The sequence below is a fragment of the Pongo abelii genome, chromosome 12, assembly GCF_028885655.2.
Source record: "Pongo abelii isolate AG06213 chromosome 12, NHGRI_mPonAbe1-v2.0_pri, whole genome shotgun sequence".
In the NCBI taxonomy this organism is placed as follows: domain Eukaryota; kingdom Metazoa; phylum Chordata; class Mammalia; order Primates; family Hominidae; genus Pongo; species Pongo abelii.
Window position 1 is genome coordinate 119,575,443 of NC_071997.2, and position 15,844 is coordinate 119,591,286.

At 36.0% G+C, this 15,844-nt stretch overlaps 1 long non-coding RNA gene across 2 annotated transcripts in view; it reads right to left on the reverse strand.

The window, feature by feature from the left end:
* Window positions 1–13,874, reverse strand: part of LOC129057760 (uncharacterized) — a 97,323-nt gene extending 83,449 nt beyond the window's left edge. Inside the window, exons 1-3 of one of the 2 annotated variants that reach the window (XR_010136224.1) lie at window positions 13,759–13,874; window positions 7,070–7,157; window positions 6,285–6,390 (exon numbers count right to left, since the gene is read on the reverse strand). This is a non-coding gene — a long non-coding RNA (uncharacterized LOC129057760). Of the gene's footprint in view, window positions 1–6,284; window positions 6,391–7,069; window positions 7,158–13,758 lie in introns of those variants that run through there. The other variant, XR_010136223.1, reaches the window with a different exon arrangement.
* Between the last annotated feature and the right edge of the window lie 1,970 nt (window positions 13,875–15,844).

Genomic DNA, 15,844 nt, shown 5'->3' on the forward strand with positions numbered 1-15,844 from the left:
TGTCACACTCACCGTGAAGGTCTGCAGCTTCACTCCTGAAGCCAGCGAGACCATGAGCCTGCCAGAAGGAAGAAACTCCGAACATGTCAGAACATCAGAAGGAACAAACTTCGGACATACCATCTTTAATAACTGTAACACTCACCACGAGAGTCTGCAGTTTCATTCTTGAAGGCAGTGACACCAAGAACTCACCAATTCTGGACACAGTATCACACAACTAGCAAGAGACAGAACCTAAATTTCAGCCTAAGTGTTTATATTAAGTTAAAACAGTTAGGGATTTTGAACTAATGAAAGGAAAAAAAAAAAACTGCCTCTTGCAACTGATCGTATCCAAGCTTCTTCATATATATAACTGTGAATGTATAAGCCACATACCATAAGAATCCAAACATTTTTATTCTTTTAGGAGTTTATTTTGAAGGTTTTTTTTTAGAGTCGACTGAACTGAGTACTATCATTTTTAGAGAAGTCAAATCAAATCAATAATGTTCTAGGTAAATATCTGGAAGTGTAGTTAAAGCAATCTTTACATTTGATGACATTAAAAAAGGAATATCTTCATAAATTGAAACTGAACAATGCTCTAATTACATGCCTAAACATGCATAGTGTTTGTTCATTTCAGGTGACAGAATCTGTTTACTAAATTCTAGGAGCCTATATTGAAATATATAAATGATAAAAATCAAATAAAAATATGAATTACATGAAGTTATTAACAGATAATAAAAATGATTTTTTTTTACCATCACAAAAACTATAGGGCACAGGGAAGATTATTTAAATCATTATGCCAATAGAATCAAGAGACTGAAAGTATTTAATTTGCATCATTTAGAATTTCACCTTAGGACGTCACTGAGGTTCGCTGCTATCTTATATGGTGACTTTGCACCAATTAGAACAATAAGGGGCTATCTATTCTGGGTGGATACTTTCAGATTCATGAATGAACACACAATTCTTGCAAACAATCCCAGGTGTAAAATTTGACAAGAGAAATGTAGGTTGAATCTAAGCACTGTTTGTGCTCATGACCAGGCTTTCTTGCAGGAGCCTCCACCTGTACTACTGTATGAGTCAGGCTAGACTTGTAGAGCCTAAAGCTTCTCCTGATCATGCCCTTCTCTATCTATTCCAAAGGAAGCAGAAAGACAAAGAGAGCAAGTGAGAACACATAATTACAGAGGAATAGCATTCACTTCCAAAAAAGCCAGAATGATCCTAAAAGGCACATGTACACACACACACACACACACACACTGTGAATTGACAGCAATAAAAGTTGATTTTCACATGGCAATTTTTTTCTTTTTTTTTTTTTTGAGACAGAGTCTCGCTCTGTTGCCCAGGATGGAGTGCAGTGGCATGATCTCGGCTCACTGCAACCTTCATCTCCCAGGTTCAAGCGATTGTCTTGTGTCACCCTTCTGAGTAGCTGGAATTACAGCCACCTGCCACCACGCCTGGCTAATTTCTGTATTTTTAATAGAGATGGGGTTTCACCATGTTGGCCAGACTGGTCTCTTAACTTCTGACCTCAAGTGATCCGCCGGCCTCGCTCTCCCAGAGTTCTGGGATTACAGGCGTGAGCCACTGTGCCCAGCCCACATAGCAATTTTCAAGTGACAGGAGAGCCAGAATTGGCAGGAAGGTGATCAAGCACAGCAGGGGGTACAGTATTGGAAAGGAGAAATTATTCACACATTGAGTGGCATTTTAGAAGTAGAGATGAAAAAAAAGTTTTCACAGAACTGCATTGCTTCTCTTCTCTTTTCTTATGATTGCTTTCTTGAAATCCACTTAACCCAGAGTTAAGTGGATTTCAGAACAAACCCCTGCTACTCAGCAGAGTATTATTCCCCTGGCATGGCTTATACTACTGAAAGCAAAGAACATTTGGTCTTCAGACTTGCAGGTGAATGAGAAAAAACAGGACATAGGTGAAGAATTAATGAAAAATTGAGAAAATAGCCACCAGTAATCTACCTTGTGATTTACAAACTTTTGTTCCTCTATTAAAGAGCATTGCAAAATATTTCATGTATTGAAGTAGTATGTAAATGAAGCCACAATGACTGTACATTTTTACTGATTTTATTTGACATGGTTATTATACAAAATTAAGAGTAGCAAGGCACAAAATTCCTGACAAGCAAAATAGAATTGTTAGCATTACCAGAAGTAGCAAGCTTCTTGACAAAAGAAAGTAATATTACTTTCATTCTTTCCCTCATCAAGCTGCTTTTTCTCTAATCCCTGTATTCTCTGGAGGAGACAACTGAACCTAAAAAATGTCTGCTGATACTCATGCATGTCCGTCATATATCCTCATGGTCCTGATGGGAGGAAACCCATCAGTAGAAGCTAATTCCCTTTGATCCCTAGGCAAAAATTGTACTGTGCCGTTTACAACCATAAGATCACTTTTCCCAGTGATCTTTGAAAGGAAAACTTGATGAACATGGACCTGAAACTGACAATGATAAATCAACCAATCTCTGACTTGATTAACGGTACATTCTTTAGTCCCTTAATGACTCATAATTGCCCCTTGAAAATAATGAATAGAATGATTTTGGTAACATGCAAATTTAGAATGCAACTTTCTGAAAAGAACCTCTTTATCAAAAATGATGATAAATTGATTTTAGAAAAAAGAAAGTCTAATGAGGGTGTAGGCGAGTCTATTACATTCAGTTCAGTACTACTCTACAGATATTAATTAAATGCCAATTGTTTTCAAGGCACCATGATTTCAAGTTCTCATCCTCTGGACAATTCTACAAGGACTTTTGGGTTAAGAATCACTGACATGAGAAATTATCATATCTATAAGTGAATTCAAAGTTTCAGTGGGGTTTTAGAATTATTTCCTACGATAAAGGTAAATTGATCTCTAGTCGGTGCACTAAAAATGAAAAACCTCAAAAATACATCCCCTCCAAAACTGCAGACAGATTTAGCAATCATTACTTTCCTGTTAGGATGATTGTTTAAATACTAAATAAAGTACATGACATAAGTGGTTGTTTTCACAATATGTAATTGGACATTTACAACTTGGTACAGCATATCTCTCAAATACAATATGAACACTAGTGCATCTTACAGGACAGAAAGATAATCAACCTTGAGAAATATGATCTATTTAAACATCACTTGAAAGGTGTTCAGTGGTCATTATTATTTTGTTGGAAGTCTCATGTTAAGTCAGACTCTAAAAATTAACTATCCTAAATTTGGTATTGTCATGAGAGCTCTAACATCTGGTAAAAAGGAGACTCCAATGTGATAATTAGCGCTTTTGCCAGGATAGCAAATGCATTCGTTTATTTATTCATCTATTAGTGTAAAGAAATACACACAACATGAAGCAGGCACTAGAAGGACACTAGTGAGAACAGGTAGAATAAGAAATCAATCTTCTCTTCAGGGGGCATTAATTCATTGTGTTAAGGCGAAATGGGACACGTTGATCAATAAATGTAGTGCTTTGCTAGCATGGAAGAATGCTAGGCTGCTCTGGGGATAGGGAGGAAACACACCCTAATTAGACTGAGTTGGGCATTAGGGGAAATCAAATTTGAGCTATAGAAAATAAACAAGTTACTTAGATGAAAATAAAGGGAAGAGCAATGCTGAGATGGAACAGTAAGGTAAGAGGACTTATCAGAGCCCTATCGGTCTTGCTGGCATGCATTGAATAGGCACAACCTTTAAAAGTGTCCAACCTCATGGCTCCAAAGCAGAATTCACCAACTAATGTTCACATTCCTATCAGTTTGTCACTCAAAGCAGAGCTCCTTATAGTATCGTTGAGGTGTTGGTCTACGAACTATGAATAGTGGTGATATAAGGCAGAAATAGACAATGTTTAAGCTTTGAATAACCATTTTCATTGCTGTGATATTCAAGCACCTGATCACTAGCCTTGTCTCCTTGGATAGGATATAGAAAAACATGATGCGTTTGCTACTTATGAGTTGAATTTTTCCCCAAAAAGATTTGTTCCAGTCCTGACTCCAGTACCTCACAATGTGATCTTATTTGGAGATAGGATCTTTGCCCATGTAATCAGGTTAAGATGAGGTCATTAGGGTGGACCCTCATCCAAGAAGACTCGTGTTTGTATTAGTTCATTCTCATGCTGCTATCAAGAAGTAGCTGAGACTGCGTAATTTATAAAGGAAAGAGGTTTAATTGACAGTTCTGCATGGTTGGGGAGGCCTCAGGAAACTTACAATCATGGCAGAAAGCAAAGGAGAGGTAGGCACCTTCTTCTCAAGGTAGCAGGATGGCGTAAGTGCAAGCAGGGGAAATGCCAGATGCTTGTAAAACCATCAGATCTCATGAGGCTCGCTCATTATCACAAGAACAGCATAGGGCACATCGCCCCCATGATCCAATCACCTCCATCTGGTCCCACCCTTGACACGTGGGGATTATAGGGATTACAATTCAAGGTGAGATTTGGGTGGGAACAGCCAATCCATAGCGGTGTTCTTCTAAGAACAGGGGAAATTGAACACAGAGATGAATGTCATGTGAATACAAAGGTACACAGGGAGAATGCAAAGTGACCACAGAGGCAGACATTAAAGTACTGCAGCTGTAACCAAAGAATGCCAGGGACTGCCAATAGGACACCAGATACTGGAGAGCAAGGAAGACTCCCCACTATATTTCAGAGGGAGTAGGGCGGTGACAACACTTGAATTTCAGATTTTTAGCCTCTATAACTATGAAACAATAAAGGAAACAATTGTAGCTATGAATTAGAAAACAAACTCACTGGCCTTGCACCATAGATAGTTTAAGAATTTCTACCATAGATGAAGTGATACATTAAATCAGAGTTCAGCAGCAGCACAAAAGACAGGCAATTAAAGACCCAGAGGTAAACAGACTCTAAAGAAAATGAACAAAAGCGGCACAGTAAGAAAGGCAATGAACCTGGGTGTCTCTTATAGTAGGGCATAGATTAGCAGAGAGGCTGAGATCTGCCTAAAGGTTGGTTGCCCATGAGATGAGCTGGACCATATTCTCCCCTCCTTTTGGTCCTGTAGATTTCTAAATGAACTATCTTCATCTTACCAGGACTTCTGGGGATTTTCAGACATTTTGGGGGAGGAATATTTGAAACACACAAATCAATGGGTGGGAACCCGCAACTCTAAAATGTGATTTTTTAAAAAATATATACATATATAAGTGACAAATACAGACTACACATTTCACTTTTTGGGCATTACAAACTATTCCAAACCATTACAGACATTCTCATTTGGTGTTGAAGGTGGCAAGTGATATTAATTTCCTCATCTTAAAATAGGAGTGGATGAATAACTGGCCCAAGGTCACACAAATAGACAGTGGAAGAACCAAGCTCCAAACCCAGGTTAGTTTGATGCTAGCACTCCTAGTTTTAACCATCAATTGAGTGGAGCCTGTTTTACCTCCTGGAGAAGTTTGAGAATATGTGTATATTGTATCTATGAATGTATATACAACATTATCAACCACCTAATAAATGCCAGGCACAGACATCTGTAACACAATTTTATCAATTCAAACACTCCATTATTATTGCCATTATACATTTGAAGAAATAAACTCTATTATTTCAAAAATTTTAGGACTGAAAGTGAAGTAATTGAAACCCAGAATAGACACCCCCACCCAATCGGCTTCCACAGCCCCGTTCCTGCTGTGAGGCCTAGGGTCACATAACATAGTGAAGTCACAAAGCTAAAACCCCTGATGAAACCATGTCCTATGAAGCTAGGTTGCTTTCCTACCTGTCATTTTTCTTTCAGTGCCTTCAGCCATATCCATTCAAGTAGTTTGATCATTTTTAGAAGGATATGGAAGTAATATGAACACTTTCCTTCCAACTTATAAATGCTAGCTTACTACATTTAACACCATTTCCTCTGTGAGAGACCATTATCCCTTCACAGAAACCTGAGCTAACTGGGAGACTCTCAGCTATTTGGAAAAATAGCTGTCAGTATTTGGAAAAACTCACTGTCTACTAAGTAATTTAACAAGTCAAAAATCCAGCAACAGAGAATTAAATATTCTGAATAACAAAGGACCTTACTAGAGGATTAGAGTATTGTAGTAGCTAAGGCCACCGGCCCTAGAGGTAGAATGTTTATGTTCAAATCCCAGTTATATCAGCTACCAGATCCAGGTAGAATCCTGGGAAACTCATTTAAACTATTTATGTCTCAATTTGATTATCTATAAAGACGGGATAATAATAATAATACCTGTCTCAAGGAGTAAGACAATGTTGACATATAGTTCACATGTTAGCAATATTTCTTCATATTAGAAGTAGCTCTCAGGTGTCAGTGGGAACTGATGTCTGTGTTTCTAAAGTGAAGCAGTTATATAATTTGTAGTAAAATGTAACAAAATGATCTACCTGTCTGAAATCTGCATTTCTTAGTTGTGCTTTCTTCAAATATCCTATCTTTGATCTCCTCAAAATGTATCACTTCAGGAAAACTGAAGCTGCTCAGTATGGGGCGGGGCTTGAAAACAGAATTTCATCATACATATCACTTAGCCCAGCTCTTATCTTTGCAACGCATATTTCTTGCTTTCCCTTCTTTAAGTTTTCCTTGACTTGTGCCTACAGTGACAACAGATAGTGACATATGTTAAGAACTGAGAGTCAGAAGACCCAAGTTCTACTTTTACAGTGCGTGGTTCCATAATCACTATAATTCCATCAGTGTATTTCCTTGTGACAAAATCTGATTGATAGGTCCCTGTCTTGGTTCATGAGTCTTTCTGAAGGCAGATGTAAAATTACTTTGAAAATGTGTAACAATAAATAGAATAGATAAACTTGGGGAATCTATTTATTTAGTCATAAAGACTCAAACAATACAGGTTTGCGGTACATAAAATGATATGTATAAAAATTGCATGATATCAAGAAAATAGAATGAATTTTAAAATTTATCTTAAAATATATATAAAACAAAACCAAATTATTTTGGCTAAAATAGACAAAGTATATAAAAAGATGTTTTTTAAAACTCACTTTTAAATGAACATCAAGAAGTATACCAATTCTTCAAATGATGACCAATTCTCTAGTAATGTATTCATCAATGAACAAATTCCAAAGGCTTACTCTCAGCAAGGCAGGATAAGAAAACAAAGCAGAAAAAAAAGGAATATATGGTGAGAAAAAAAGTAGGCTGCAAGCATACTGGAGTTTCTTAGCATTTGTCTTATGCATTCTTAACACTAAAACATACGTATTATTTCAACTTTATAGATAAAGAAGCAAGATCAGAGAAGTCCTCCAAATTGCCCATGGTTACAGAGTTAATTGCATGCGGTCTGGATTTGATCCCAGAAATCCTGAGAGGCAAATCCAGAACCTGTTCCATTCTATCATTTGAGGCCCTGGAATCTGCATAAAATAACTAACCTTGATAGAGTGAGTTATGTCTAAGAGATAAAGTACTTAAAAGGCCTTAGGGGCTTTGTAAATAGTAAAACTAAATGTGAAAGAGTCAAGAATATCAGAGCAATAATTGACATCAGTGCTCCCAGGAATGGCCAGGCATGCCTGCAGTAGTGGGGTTTGTAACACATCTTGAAAGAGGGTAAAATAACAAAAGATCAATGGAGGTTTCAAGCATTTCCCACAAAGTTTAGAGTCATAGAAGCAGGAAAGGTCAGAATGTCCAGGTTATGCTTACTTGATGATATATTAATTGAAGATTAATTGCAAATGAAAGTCAAAGCTATAACAATAACTTTGTTTATAGTTCTTCTGAATAGCAATCTCCAGAGACAGCAAAAATCAAGGATCCTACTTTCATTATCAATATGTTAGTTATTCCATCTAAAACCCCTATTCTTCTGCCTCAGTGAGTAAGCACTTGGGGCCTAAAATGGAAAAGATGCACTTATTCCTCATAAAACGTACTGTGATGTTGAGATACACTCAACAGACACACCAGAAAGGTCACTGGAGTTAGCAAATACTCTTGAAGGGATTTTTAAGGAGATACCACTGGATTTGAATTTGGAAGACTGGATACTAGCTTCCACCCTAATAAATATACAATATGTTTGACTCTGGATAAGGCACTTAGCATCTCAGTTTTTCTAGCTTAAAATTAATATTAGTAATAATAATATTAGCTAATACTTATTCAGCATATACTTTATAGCAGGATATGGCAAACTAAGACCCAAAGGCTAAATTCAGCCCCCTACTTGTTTTTGCAAATAAAGTTTCATTGCAATATAACAACACCCAATAGGCAGATTGTCTATTACTAATCTTGTGCTACAATAGCAGAACTGAATAGATGTTACAGAGATGATATCACCCGCAAATTCCAAAGTATTACCCTCTGGCCCTTTACAAAACAATGTTTCCCAACCTCTGATCTACAACATATAATTTGTTTATTCTCTCCAACAACACTATGAAGTAGCTACTGTTATTATCCATATTTTACAAATGAGGAAACTGAAGCACAGAGATGTTTAGTAACACAGCCAAAGTCACAAAGATATAGAGTGGAGGAGTTGGTAGCAACATGACCACAGTATTAAAACTTACAAATGACGTTATAATATGTGGAAAAGTACATTGTAAACATGAGACTTAGGAATTGGTTCCTGAGAGGCAGTGTGCCCCCTAAAAATTCATTTTTGAAGCTACATAGTTTGGTTTAAATCCCAGTTTCTCCAACTGCTTAATCCAAGTCCCAATGTTCTTATTTGTGAATTATGGAATTATACTTACCTTGCATAATTTCACTGTGAATTAGAGCAAGCAAAAATAAGATACCCTGTAAAGGATGGTGCCTAGTGAATGATACCAAAAGGGCTTACTAATCTGTGTTTTCATGATGCTGTTTACCTCAATGACAATCGTTAACACTGTGATTTATTTCCTTGCCTAACTTCTTTTCTTCTTCACTAAACTGTGAGCTCCTGAAAGGGAAGTGGCCATGCTCATTGCCTTTGTGTCCCCTGATTCTTACACAGAGTTTGGCACAAAGCAGTAGTCAGTAAGAATTCATTGACTAGATGACCAGTTTCTAAAGCACAGAGGCAGTAGGTTTCGTCACATTCATTCCATACTAAGCCACATTACAGAGGGAAAATGTTCTTATTACATTCTAATATTATGGGGATGTAAAGAATGGTGCTTCATTTGTTAGTTCTGCATTATGGCTAAGCCTGAGATTTATTGCTGCATTGGATAGTCAGCTTATTATAGTCATTTTTATTCCTTCTGGGTAGAATCAGTTAATCAAGATGAAACATGTGTCTATTATTGGATTCAAATATATGCCATATTATTTATTAAAAGACACTCGTAAATCATCCAGAAATACGTCACCATTAAGAATGCTTAATTTGCCGAATTCTGACTATTTTCATTGGGGAAGAAAATAAACTCATGCTAAAGGTTGTTGGATGGTTCTGTAATGCTTCCCCATGAAAATTTCTTAAAGCAGTTTCTCCTGTATCACCTAGGCTACTTAATTCACTTAAGAGTGACTGCTTTTTCTTATGCCACAAGACCTTAGACCAAGGTGTGTTTTCTGGCCCACAAAACAGATGTAAATGCTAGGTAGGTGTTCTTATTCAGGCCTCCGCCCACTTCCATCTGTGAGATGGGAGTCGTGATTCCTCCCTCAATGATTTCTTAGGAAGGTCAATTGAAATTACAAATGCAAGACTTCTGGGAGAGGCCTGAAAAAAATCACAGATCACAACATCTGATGATTCTCTTTCATCATTTATCTTTTGTCATCAAGGATGATCACTAAGGTTTAATTAGTAAATTATACAGATTATTATTTTCAAGGAAATCAGATGAATGACAAAACAAACCAAACCAACTAAGGGTCACTTTTAGGTTTTATCACACACACACACACGCACGCACACACACACAGACACACACACATATATTCAACAGGTATATTCATTTCTATTACATATATCATTCTCAGCTCAGGTTGCTCATATTCAGATTCTCACTCTAATAATTACTAGTCATATGATATCAGTTGCTAATGACCAAAAATATGTAATAAGCACTCAGTAGGTGTTACATTTTGAGTTATTAATATTTAAAGTATTACTGACTCCCTAGATCTGAGGGTTTTATCTTACTTTTTTTCATTCTTTCTGTCCTTTTCTATTTCAAAAGTGTTTTATTTGCACCTTACATATATCAAGCACTGTGCTATGAACTGGAGATACACAAAGGCCTGTATAATTTTTTATCTCAAGACATGAGAAAGTTGGTCACTCCAAATACATTTCAGACAAATGGAAAAGTGTAGAAAATGAAGAAAATAAATGACTGAATCATGATACAGGCTACTTAGTAGACAGAAGAATAAACAATCTTTTTAAAAAAAAATGCGTAAGAGCCAGTAAATGAGATAGAGAAAGTAGTGGAAACAGTATAATAATTTTTCTGGCAGAATATAGGAAGGCTTCAAAATCCAAAGACTTTCAATCTGAGACTTGAAAGTTGAAGACATTTTGCCCAGATATGCAGACCTGAAGATAGAATTCTGAGAAGAGGCAAAAACATATGGAAAATTCAAGATATGTGAGAAATAAATACTACTGTGTTTTTGAACAGGTAACTTGATATTTCTGTAAAATATAGATTGAGCATTAGTACTAATTTAATAGGCAAGATCATTTTTGTCCAACAAATGAATTTAAAACCTAATCTTGTTAATGGAGAGCTATTTAATGATTTTAGGCAGTGTTGTGGCATAACTGTATTTTTATGACAGAAAGATTATTTTAACAATAAGAAGGCAGAGCTATTCGGAGGTTTTAATAATAAAAACAGGGTGATCAGTGTGGAGATTGTTGTAGTCACCTAGGTGAGAGTCAATGGTCACCTGAAGGAAATAATGGTAAACAAAGAAGGAGATAGGTACCCGTCAAATTATAAGTGTTTTTAATTTAATTAACGAATATTAAAGAACCTGTAACCTAGTTAAATTCTGCGGATGATGAAAATAAAGCAAATAAAATGACTTTCTGTCTTCTCACATCCCAAGTATAGCATGGTGTATGTAACCTGTTAAGCTCTTAAGTGAACTTGCAAATTCACTTATCTTAATAACCTACTATCTGTAAGTTTACCAGAGTGCCTAGCATAATTTAGTGATCAATAACTATTTATTGAATAGATAACTGGTGAAATTTACAGAGCTAGTTAATGCAGGATGCAGAGTAGGTTATGGGAGTGAGATAATGATGTCAGTTCTGAAAATGAATGAAGTTCCCTTGGCTTCATGTTGTAGATGCCTAGCAAGTAATTCCATACAGATATGGAGCACTCCAGAGAGAACTGGACTACACCTATAGGGTCATTCACATGTAAGTGATGGTTTAGTACACAGTTATAAAATACACCACTTTTTTTAATGCTCAAATTCTGTTCCACTAACCTGCCCTTTATCCTTCCAATTTTTTTTAATTTCCTTTTTTGTGGCTTTGGATTATCTTCTTTACCTAAAGATCAATATTCATCTATTGTATATCATTGTACTCTCCAACTAAATAATCTTTTGGTGACAACTGGTCTCTTTATGGCCAGCCCCCAAGAGAAATGGTTTTCAAATGAAATTATATACAAGGTGAATTTTCTGCACCCTATCCTTGTCATCAGTAACACAAAACACATGATACTCTTAAGGAATAAAATGAGTCTCATTAATTTTTAAGGCTTTTAAATCTTAACTCTTCTGTTGTTATGTAAGACCATCCAAAGAAATTTTCTTTAGAATTTAGAAAGTGAAAACATAAAATAAAAAATGTTTTCTTACCATTGAGTTTATTTTTAATTGACATATAAAATTATATATAATTGTACAGATAAAATATAATTATATATATAATCTACACCATAATGTTTTGAAATATATATACATTGTGGAATGGCTATATCAAGCTAATCAATGTATGCATTACCTTGCATAATTTTCATTTTTGTGGTGAGAAAACATAAGATCTTCTCTCACAAATTTTTGCATCCTCAATATATCTAATTAAGGTAAAAATTAATGCTTCCTGCAATCATTTCTGATATACTTCTTTTTGGGAATAGTAGAGAACAATTAAATTAATCACTTCCTTTACTGTTTTAAGAACATATTCACTGTTATTCACCATTTCATTCAATGACAATTTATATTACATGTTAATTTTATAAGCAATGATAATTTTATTCTAACTAAACCAGTCAGACCTCCCTCCTATTTAAGCCCACCTTTATACATAGGACTCATCATTTTAAAATTGATGAAAATTATACTGAGGCAATTAAAATAACAATAAAATATTTAGCACTTGTGAAAGTAATTCACAAATATTTATTCATTTTTATCATGAACTTTAAAGTAATACTAGAGGTAACTTTGAGAGTTTAATGATTCCTTTGCCCAATTCATATACTTGGTAATTGTAGGACCTTGAACTCAAACAGACCCAAGTTCTATATTCTGTTCTTTTCATTCATCATGCAGCCTCTTAGTAGAGACAACTTGTCTATTGAAAATTCTGCATGAGGATTATTAACCGGAAATACCATTTGGCTCCTCTGATAATATTTAATCACAAATTTAAATTCATGACTTATCTTTACTGTGTTGATATTCTTAAAACTTTTGATGAATGTGTCTAACTTCATTGCATTGATATAATTTGACATGAAGTACATATTGGAGTTTTAAAATCACCAAAGTGTAGCAGTATTTCAGTAAGAAATTAAGAAAAGTGTGAGAGAAACTGCCATTGATGTGCAATTCTAAGTAATGTTGGGTGCCAAAAAAAAAAAAAAAAAAAAATCCTGAATTGGCCTCAGGAAAGGACAGTTTATCTAAAAATCTGTTCTTATGTTAGAAAAACACGGAAATGCTCAGGAGAGTTTTATTGTCCACTGCCTAATTTTTGCCCTTTCATTCAAAATCTATTAATTTTAAAAATAATGTCTAAAACTTGATTGAGTCATGAAAAATTAAAAGTCTTTGGCAAAAATAAAGCCTGGTAAACTTGGTTTTTCAAATTGCGGATATATAACCGTAGTATCCCGAACTAAGGATTATGTCTCATATATTTCTATCTCAACCACAGTAGCACTACAGCATCTGGAAATTACTACGTATTAACAAATGGTCAATGAAATAATGTTATACTACTTCCAGGTTTTTGGAGCAACTACTTTCCCATTCTACCTCCTACGTACACATTCACACCCAAACGCAATAGACAATAGTACCTAGTCTCACGAACGAAAGCCAATGCGCTGCACAGATATACCCAAAGGCTCATGTCCAGTCCAGCTAGATGGAAACCTTCCATTCAGAGATTAGAATGCCATGATGGAGGTATACAGAGAAAACAGGGAACACCTATAAATAAGGGCAGCCACCAATCTCATGCTAATGTAGCAAAATATGCTTGATCAAGACTAAGAAAAAAACCCAGAATGCAATTGGGCTGTTTTAGTGTTACGGAATGACCACATGTGATTTTCAAAAAAAGCATCACTTTCAAGAAAAACAGTCAAGAAGGAGTTAGAGCAAGATGGCTGAATACAAACCTCCAGTGATCAGCCCCTCCCACCACTCGCCCCCCACAGAAACACCAATTAAACAACTATTCACACAAGAAATCACCTTCGTAAGAACGAAAAATCAGGTAAACGATGACTACCTGGTTTTCACATCATATACGCGAAGAGGCACTGAAGAGGACAGAAAAAACAGTCTTGAATTGCCTACATCACCACTCTCCCTTCCCTCTGCAGTGGCCTCATGGCTGAAAGAGAGAATCTGTGTGCTTTGGGGAGTGACAGTGCAGTGATTGTGAGGCGTTGCATTGGAACCTAATGTGCCAGCACAGTGGAAAACAAATATGGGGCAGAATTCAAATGGCGCCCATGGAGGGAGCATTTAGACAAACTCTAGCCAGAGGGGACTCAGCTATCCCAGCAGTCAGAAAATAAATTCTGGCTAGTCCCACCACTGCAGGCTAAAGCCCTGCAGTCCCAAATAAACTTGAAAGGCAGCATAGGCCACAAAGACTGAAATTGCTGGGCAAGTCCTGTTGCTGTGCTGCGCTCAGAGCCAGTGAGCTTGGGGTTCACATGATCCAGTAAAATTCCAGCTGGGGTGGCTAAGGGATCACCCTTTCCCCAACTTCAGGCAACATAGCTTGCAGCTTCAGCAGAGACTTTTTTTTCTTGAGTAAAGGAGAGAAAAGAGTAAAGAGAACTTTGTCTTGCAGTTTGGACACCAGTTCAGCCATAGGAAAATAAATCACCAAGTAGAGTCCTGAAGCCATATTCCAGGCACTAGACACATAGAACAATGGAACAGAATAGGGAACCCAGAAACAAATCCATACATCTACAAGGAACTCATTTTCAATAAAGTTGACAAGAGCATACACTGGGGAGGAAAAGCTATCCATATGTGGAAGAATAAAACTAGATCCCTATCCTTGCTATGTACAAAAATCAAATAAAAATAGACTAGTGACTTAAATCTAAGACCTCAAGTTATGAAACTACTAAAAGAAAACATTAGGGAAATTCTCTAAGACATTAGTCTGGGCAATGATTTATTAAGTAATATCCTACAAGCACAGGCAACCAAAACAAAAATGGGCAAATGGAATCACATCAAGTTAAAAAGCTACACAGCAAAGGAAACAACGAAGTAAAAAGACAACCAAAGAATGAGAGAAAATATTTGCAAACTCTCCATCTGATAAGGTCTTAATGCCCAGATTATATAAGGAGCTCAAACAACTCTATAGAATAAAATCTAATAATCCAATTTAAAAAATGGGCAAAATACCTAAAGAGACATTTCTCAAAAGACAAAGAAATGGTGAACAGATGTAGGAAAAGGTGCTCAACATCATTGATCATCAGAAAATTGCAAATCAAAACTATAATGACATATTGTCTTACTCCAGTTAAAATAGCTTTTATCCAAAAGACAGGCAATAATAAATGCTGGTGAGGATGTGAAGAAAAGAGGACCCTCGTACACTTTTGATGAGAATGTAAATTAGTATAGCCACTAGGGAGAACAGTGTAGAGGTTCCTCTGAAAACGAAAAATCAAACTACCATAGGATCCTGTAATCCCACTGTTAGGTGTATAACCAAAAGTAAGAAAATTAGTATATCAAAGAGGTATCTGCACTCCCATGTTTATTGCAGCACTATTCACCATAGCCAAAATTTAGAAGCAACTTAGGTGTCCTTCAACAGAAGAACAAATAAAGAAAATATGGTACCCAATGGAGTACTATTCAGCCATAAAAAAAGAATGAGATCCTGTGACTTGCAACACCATGGATTGAACTGGAGGGCGTTGTGTTAAATGAAATATGCCAGGCACAGAAGTACAAACTTCATATGTTCTCACTCATTTCTGTGAACTAAAAATTAAAACAATTGAACTCATGAATATAGAAAGTAAAATGATGGTTTACCAGAGACTGGGAAAGACAGCGGTGTGTGTGGGGGAAATGCAGATGGCAAATGTGTACAAAATTATAGTTAGATAGAATGAATAAGATTTAGTATTTGATAGAACAACCGGGTGACTACAGTCAAATATTATTGTGCATTTAAAAATAACGAAAAGAGTATAATTGGAATGTGTGTAACACAAAGAAATTATAAATGTTTGAGGTGATGGATAACCCATTTACACAGAGGTGATTCTTACACATTGTATACCTGTATCACAATATCTCATTCACCGCATAAATATATATGCCTA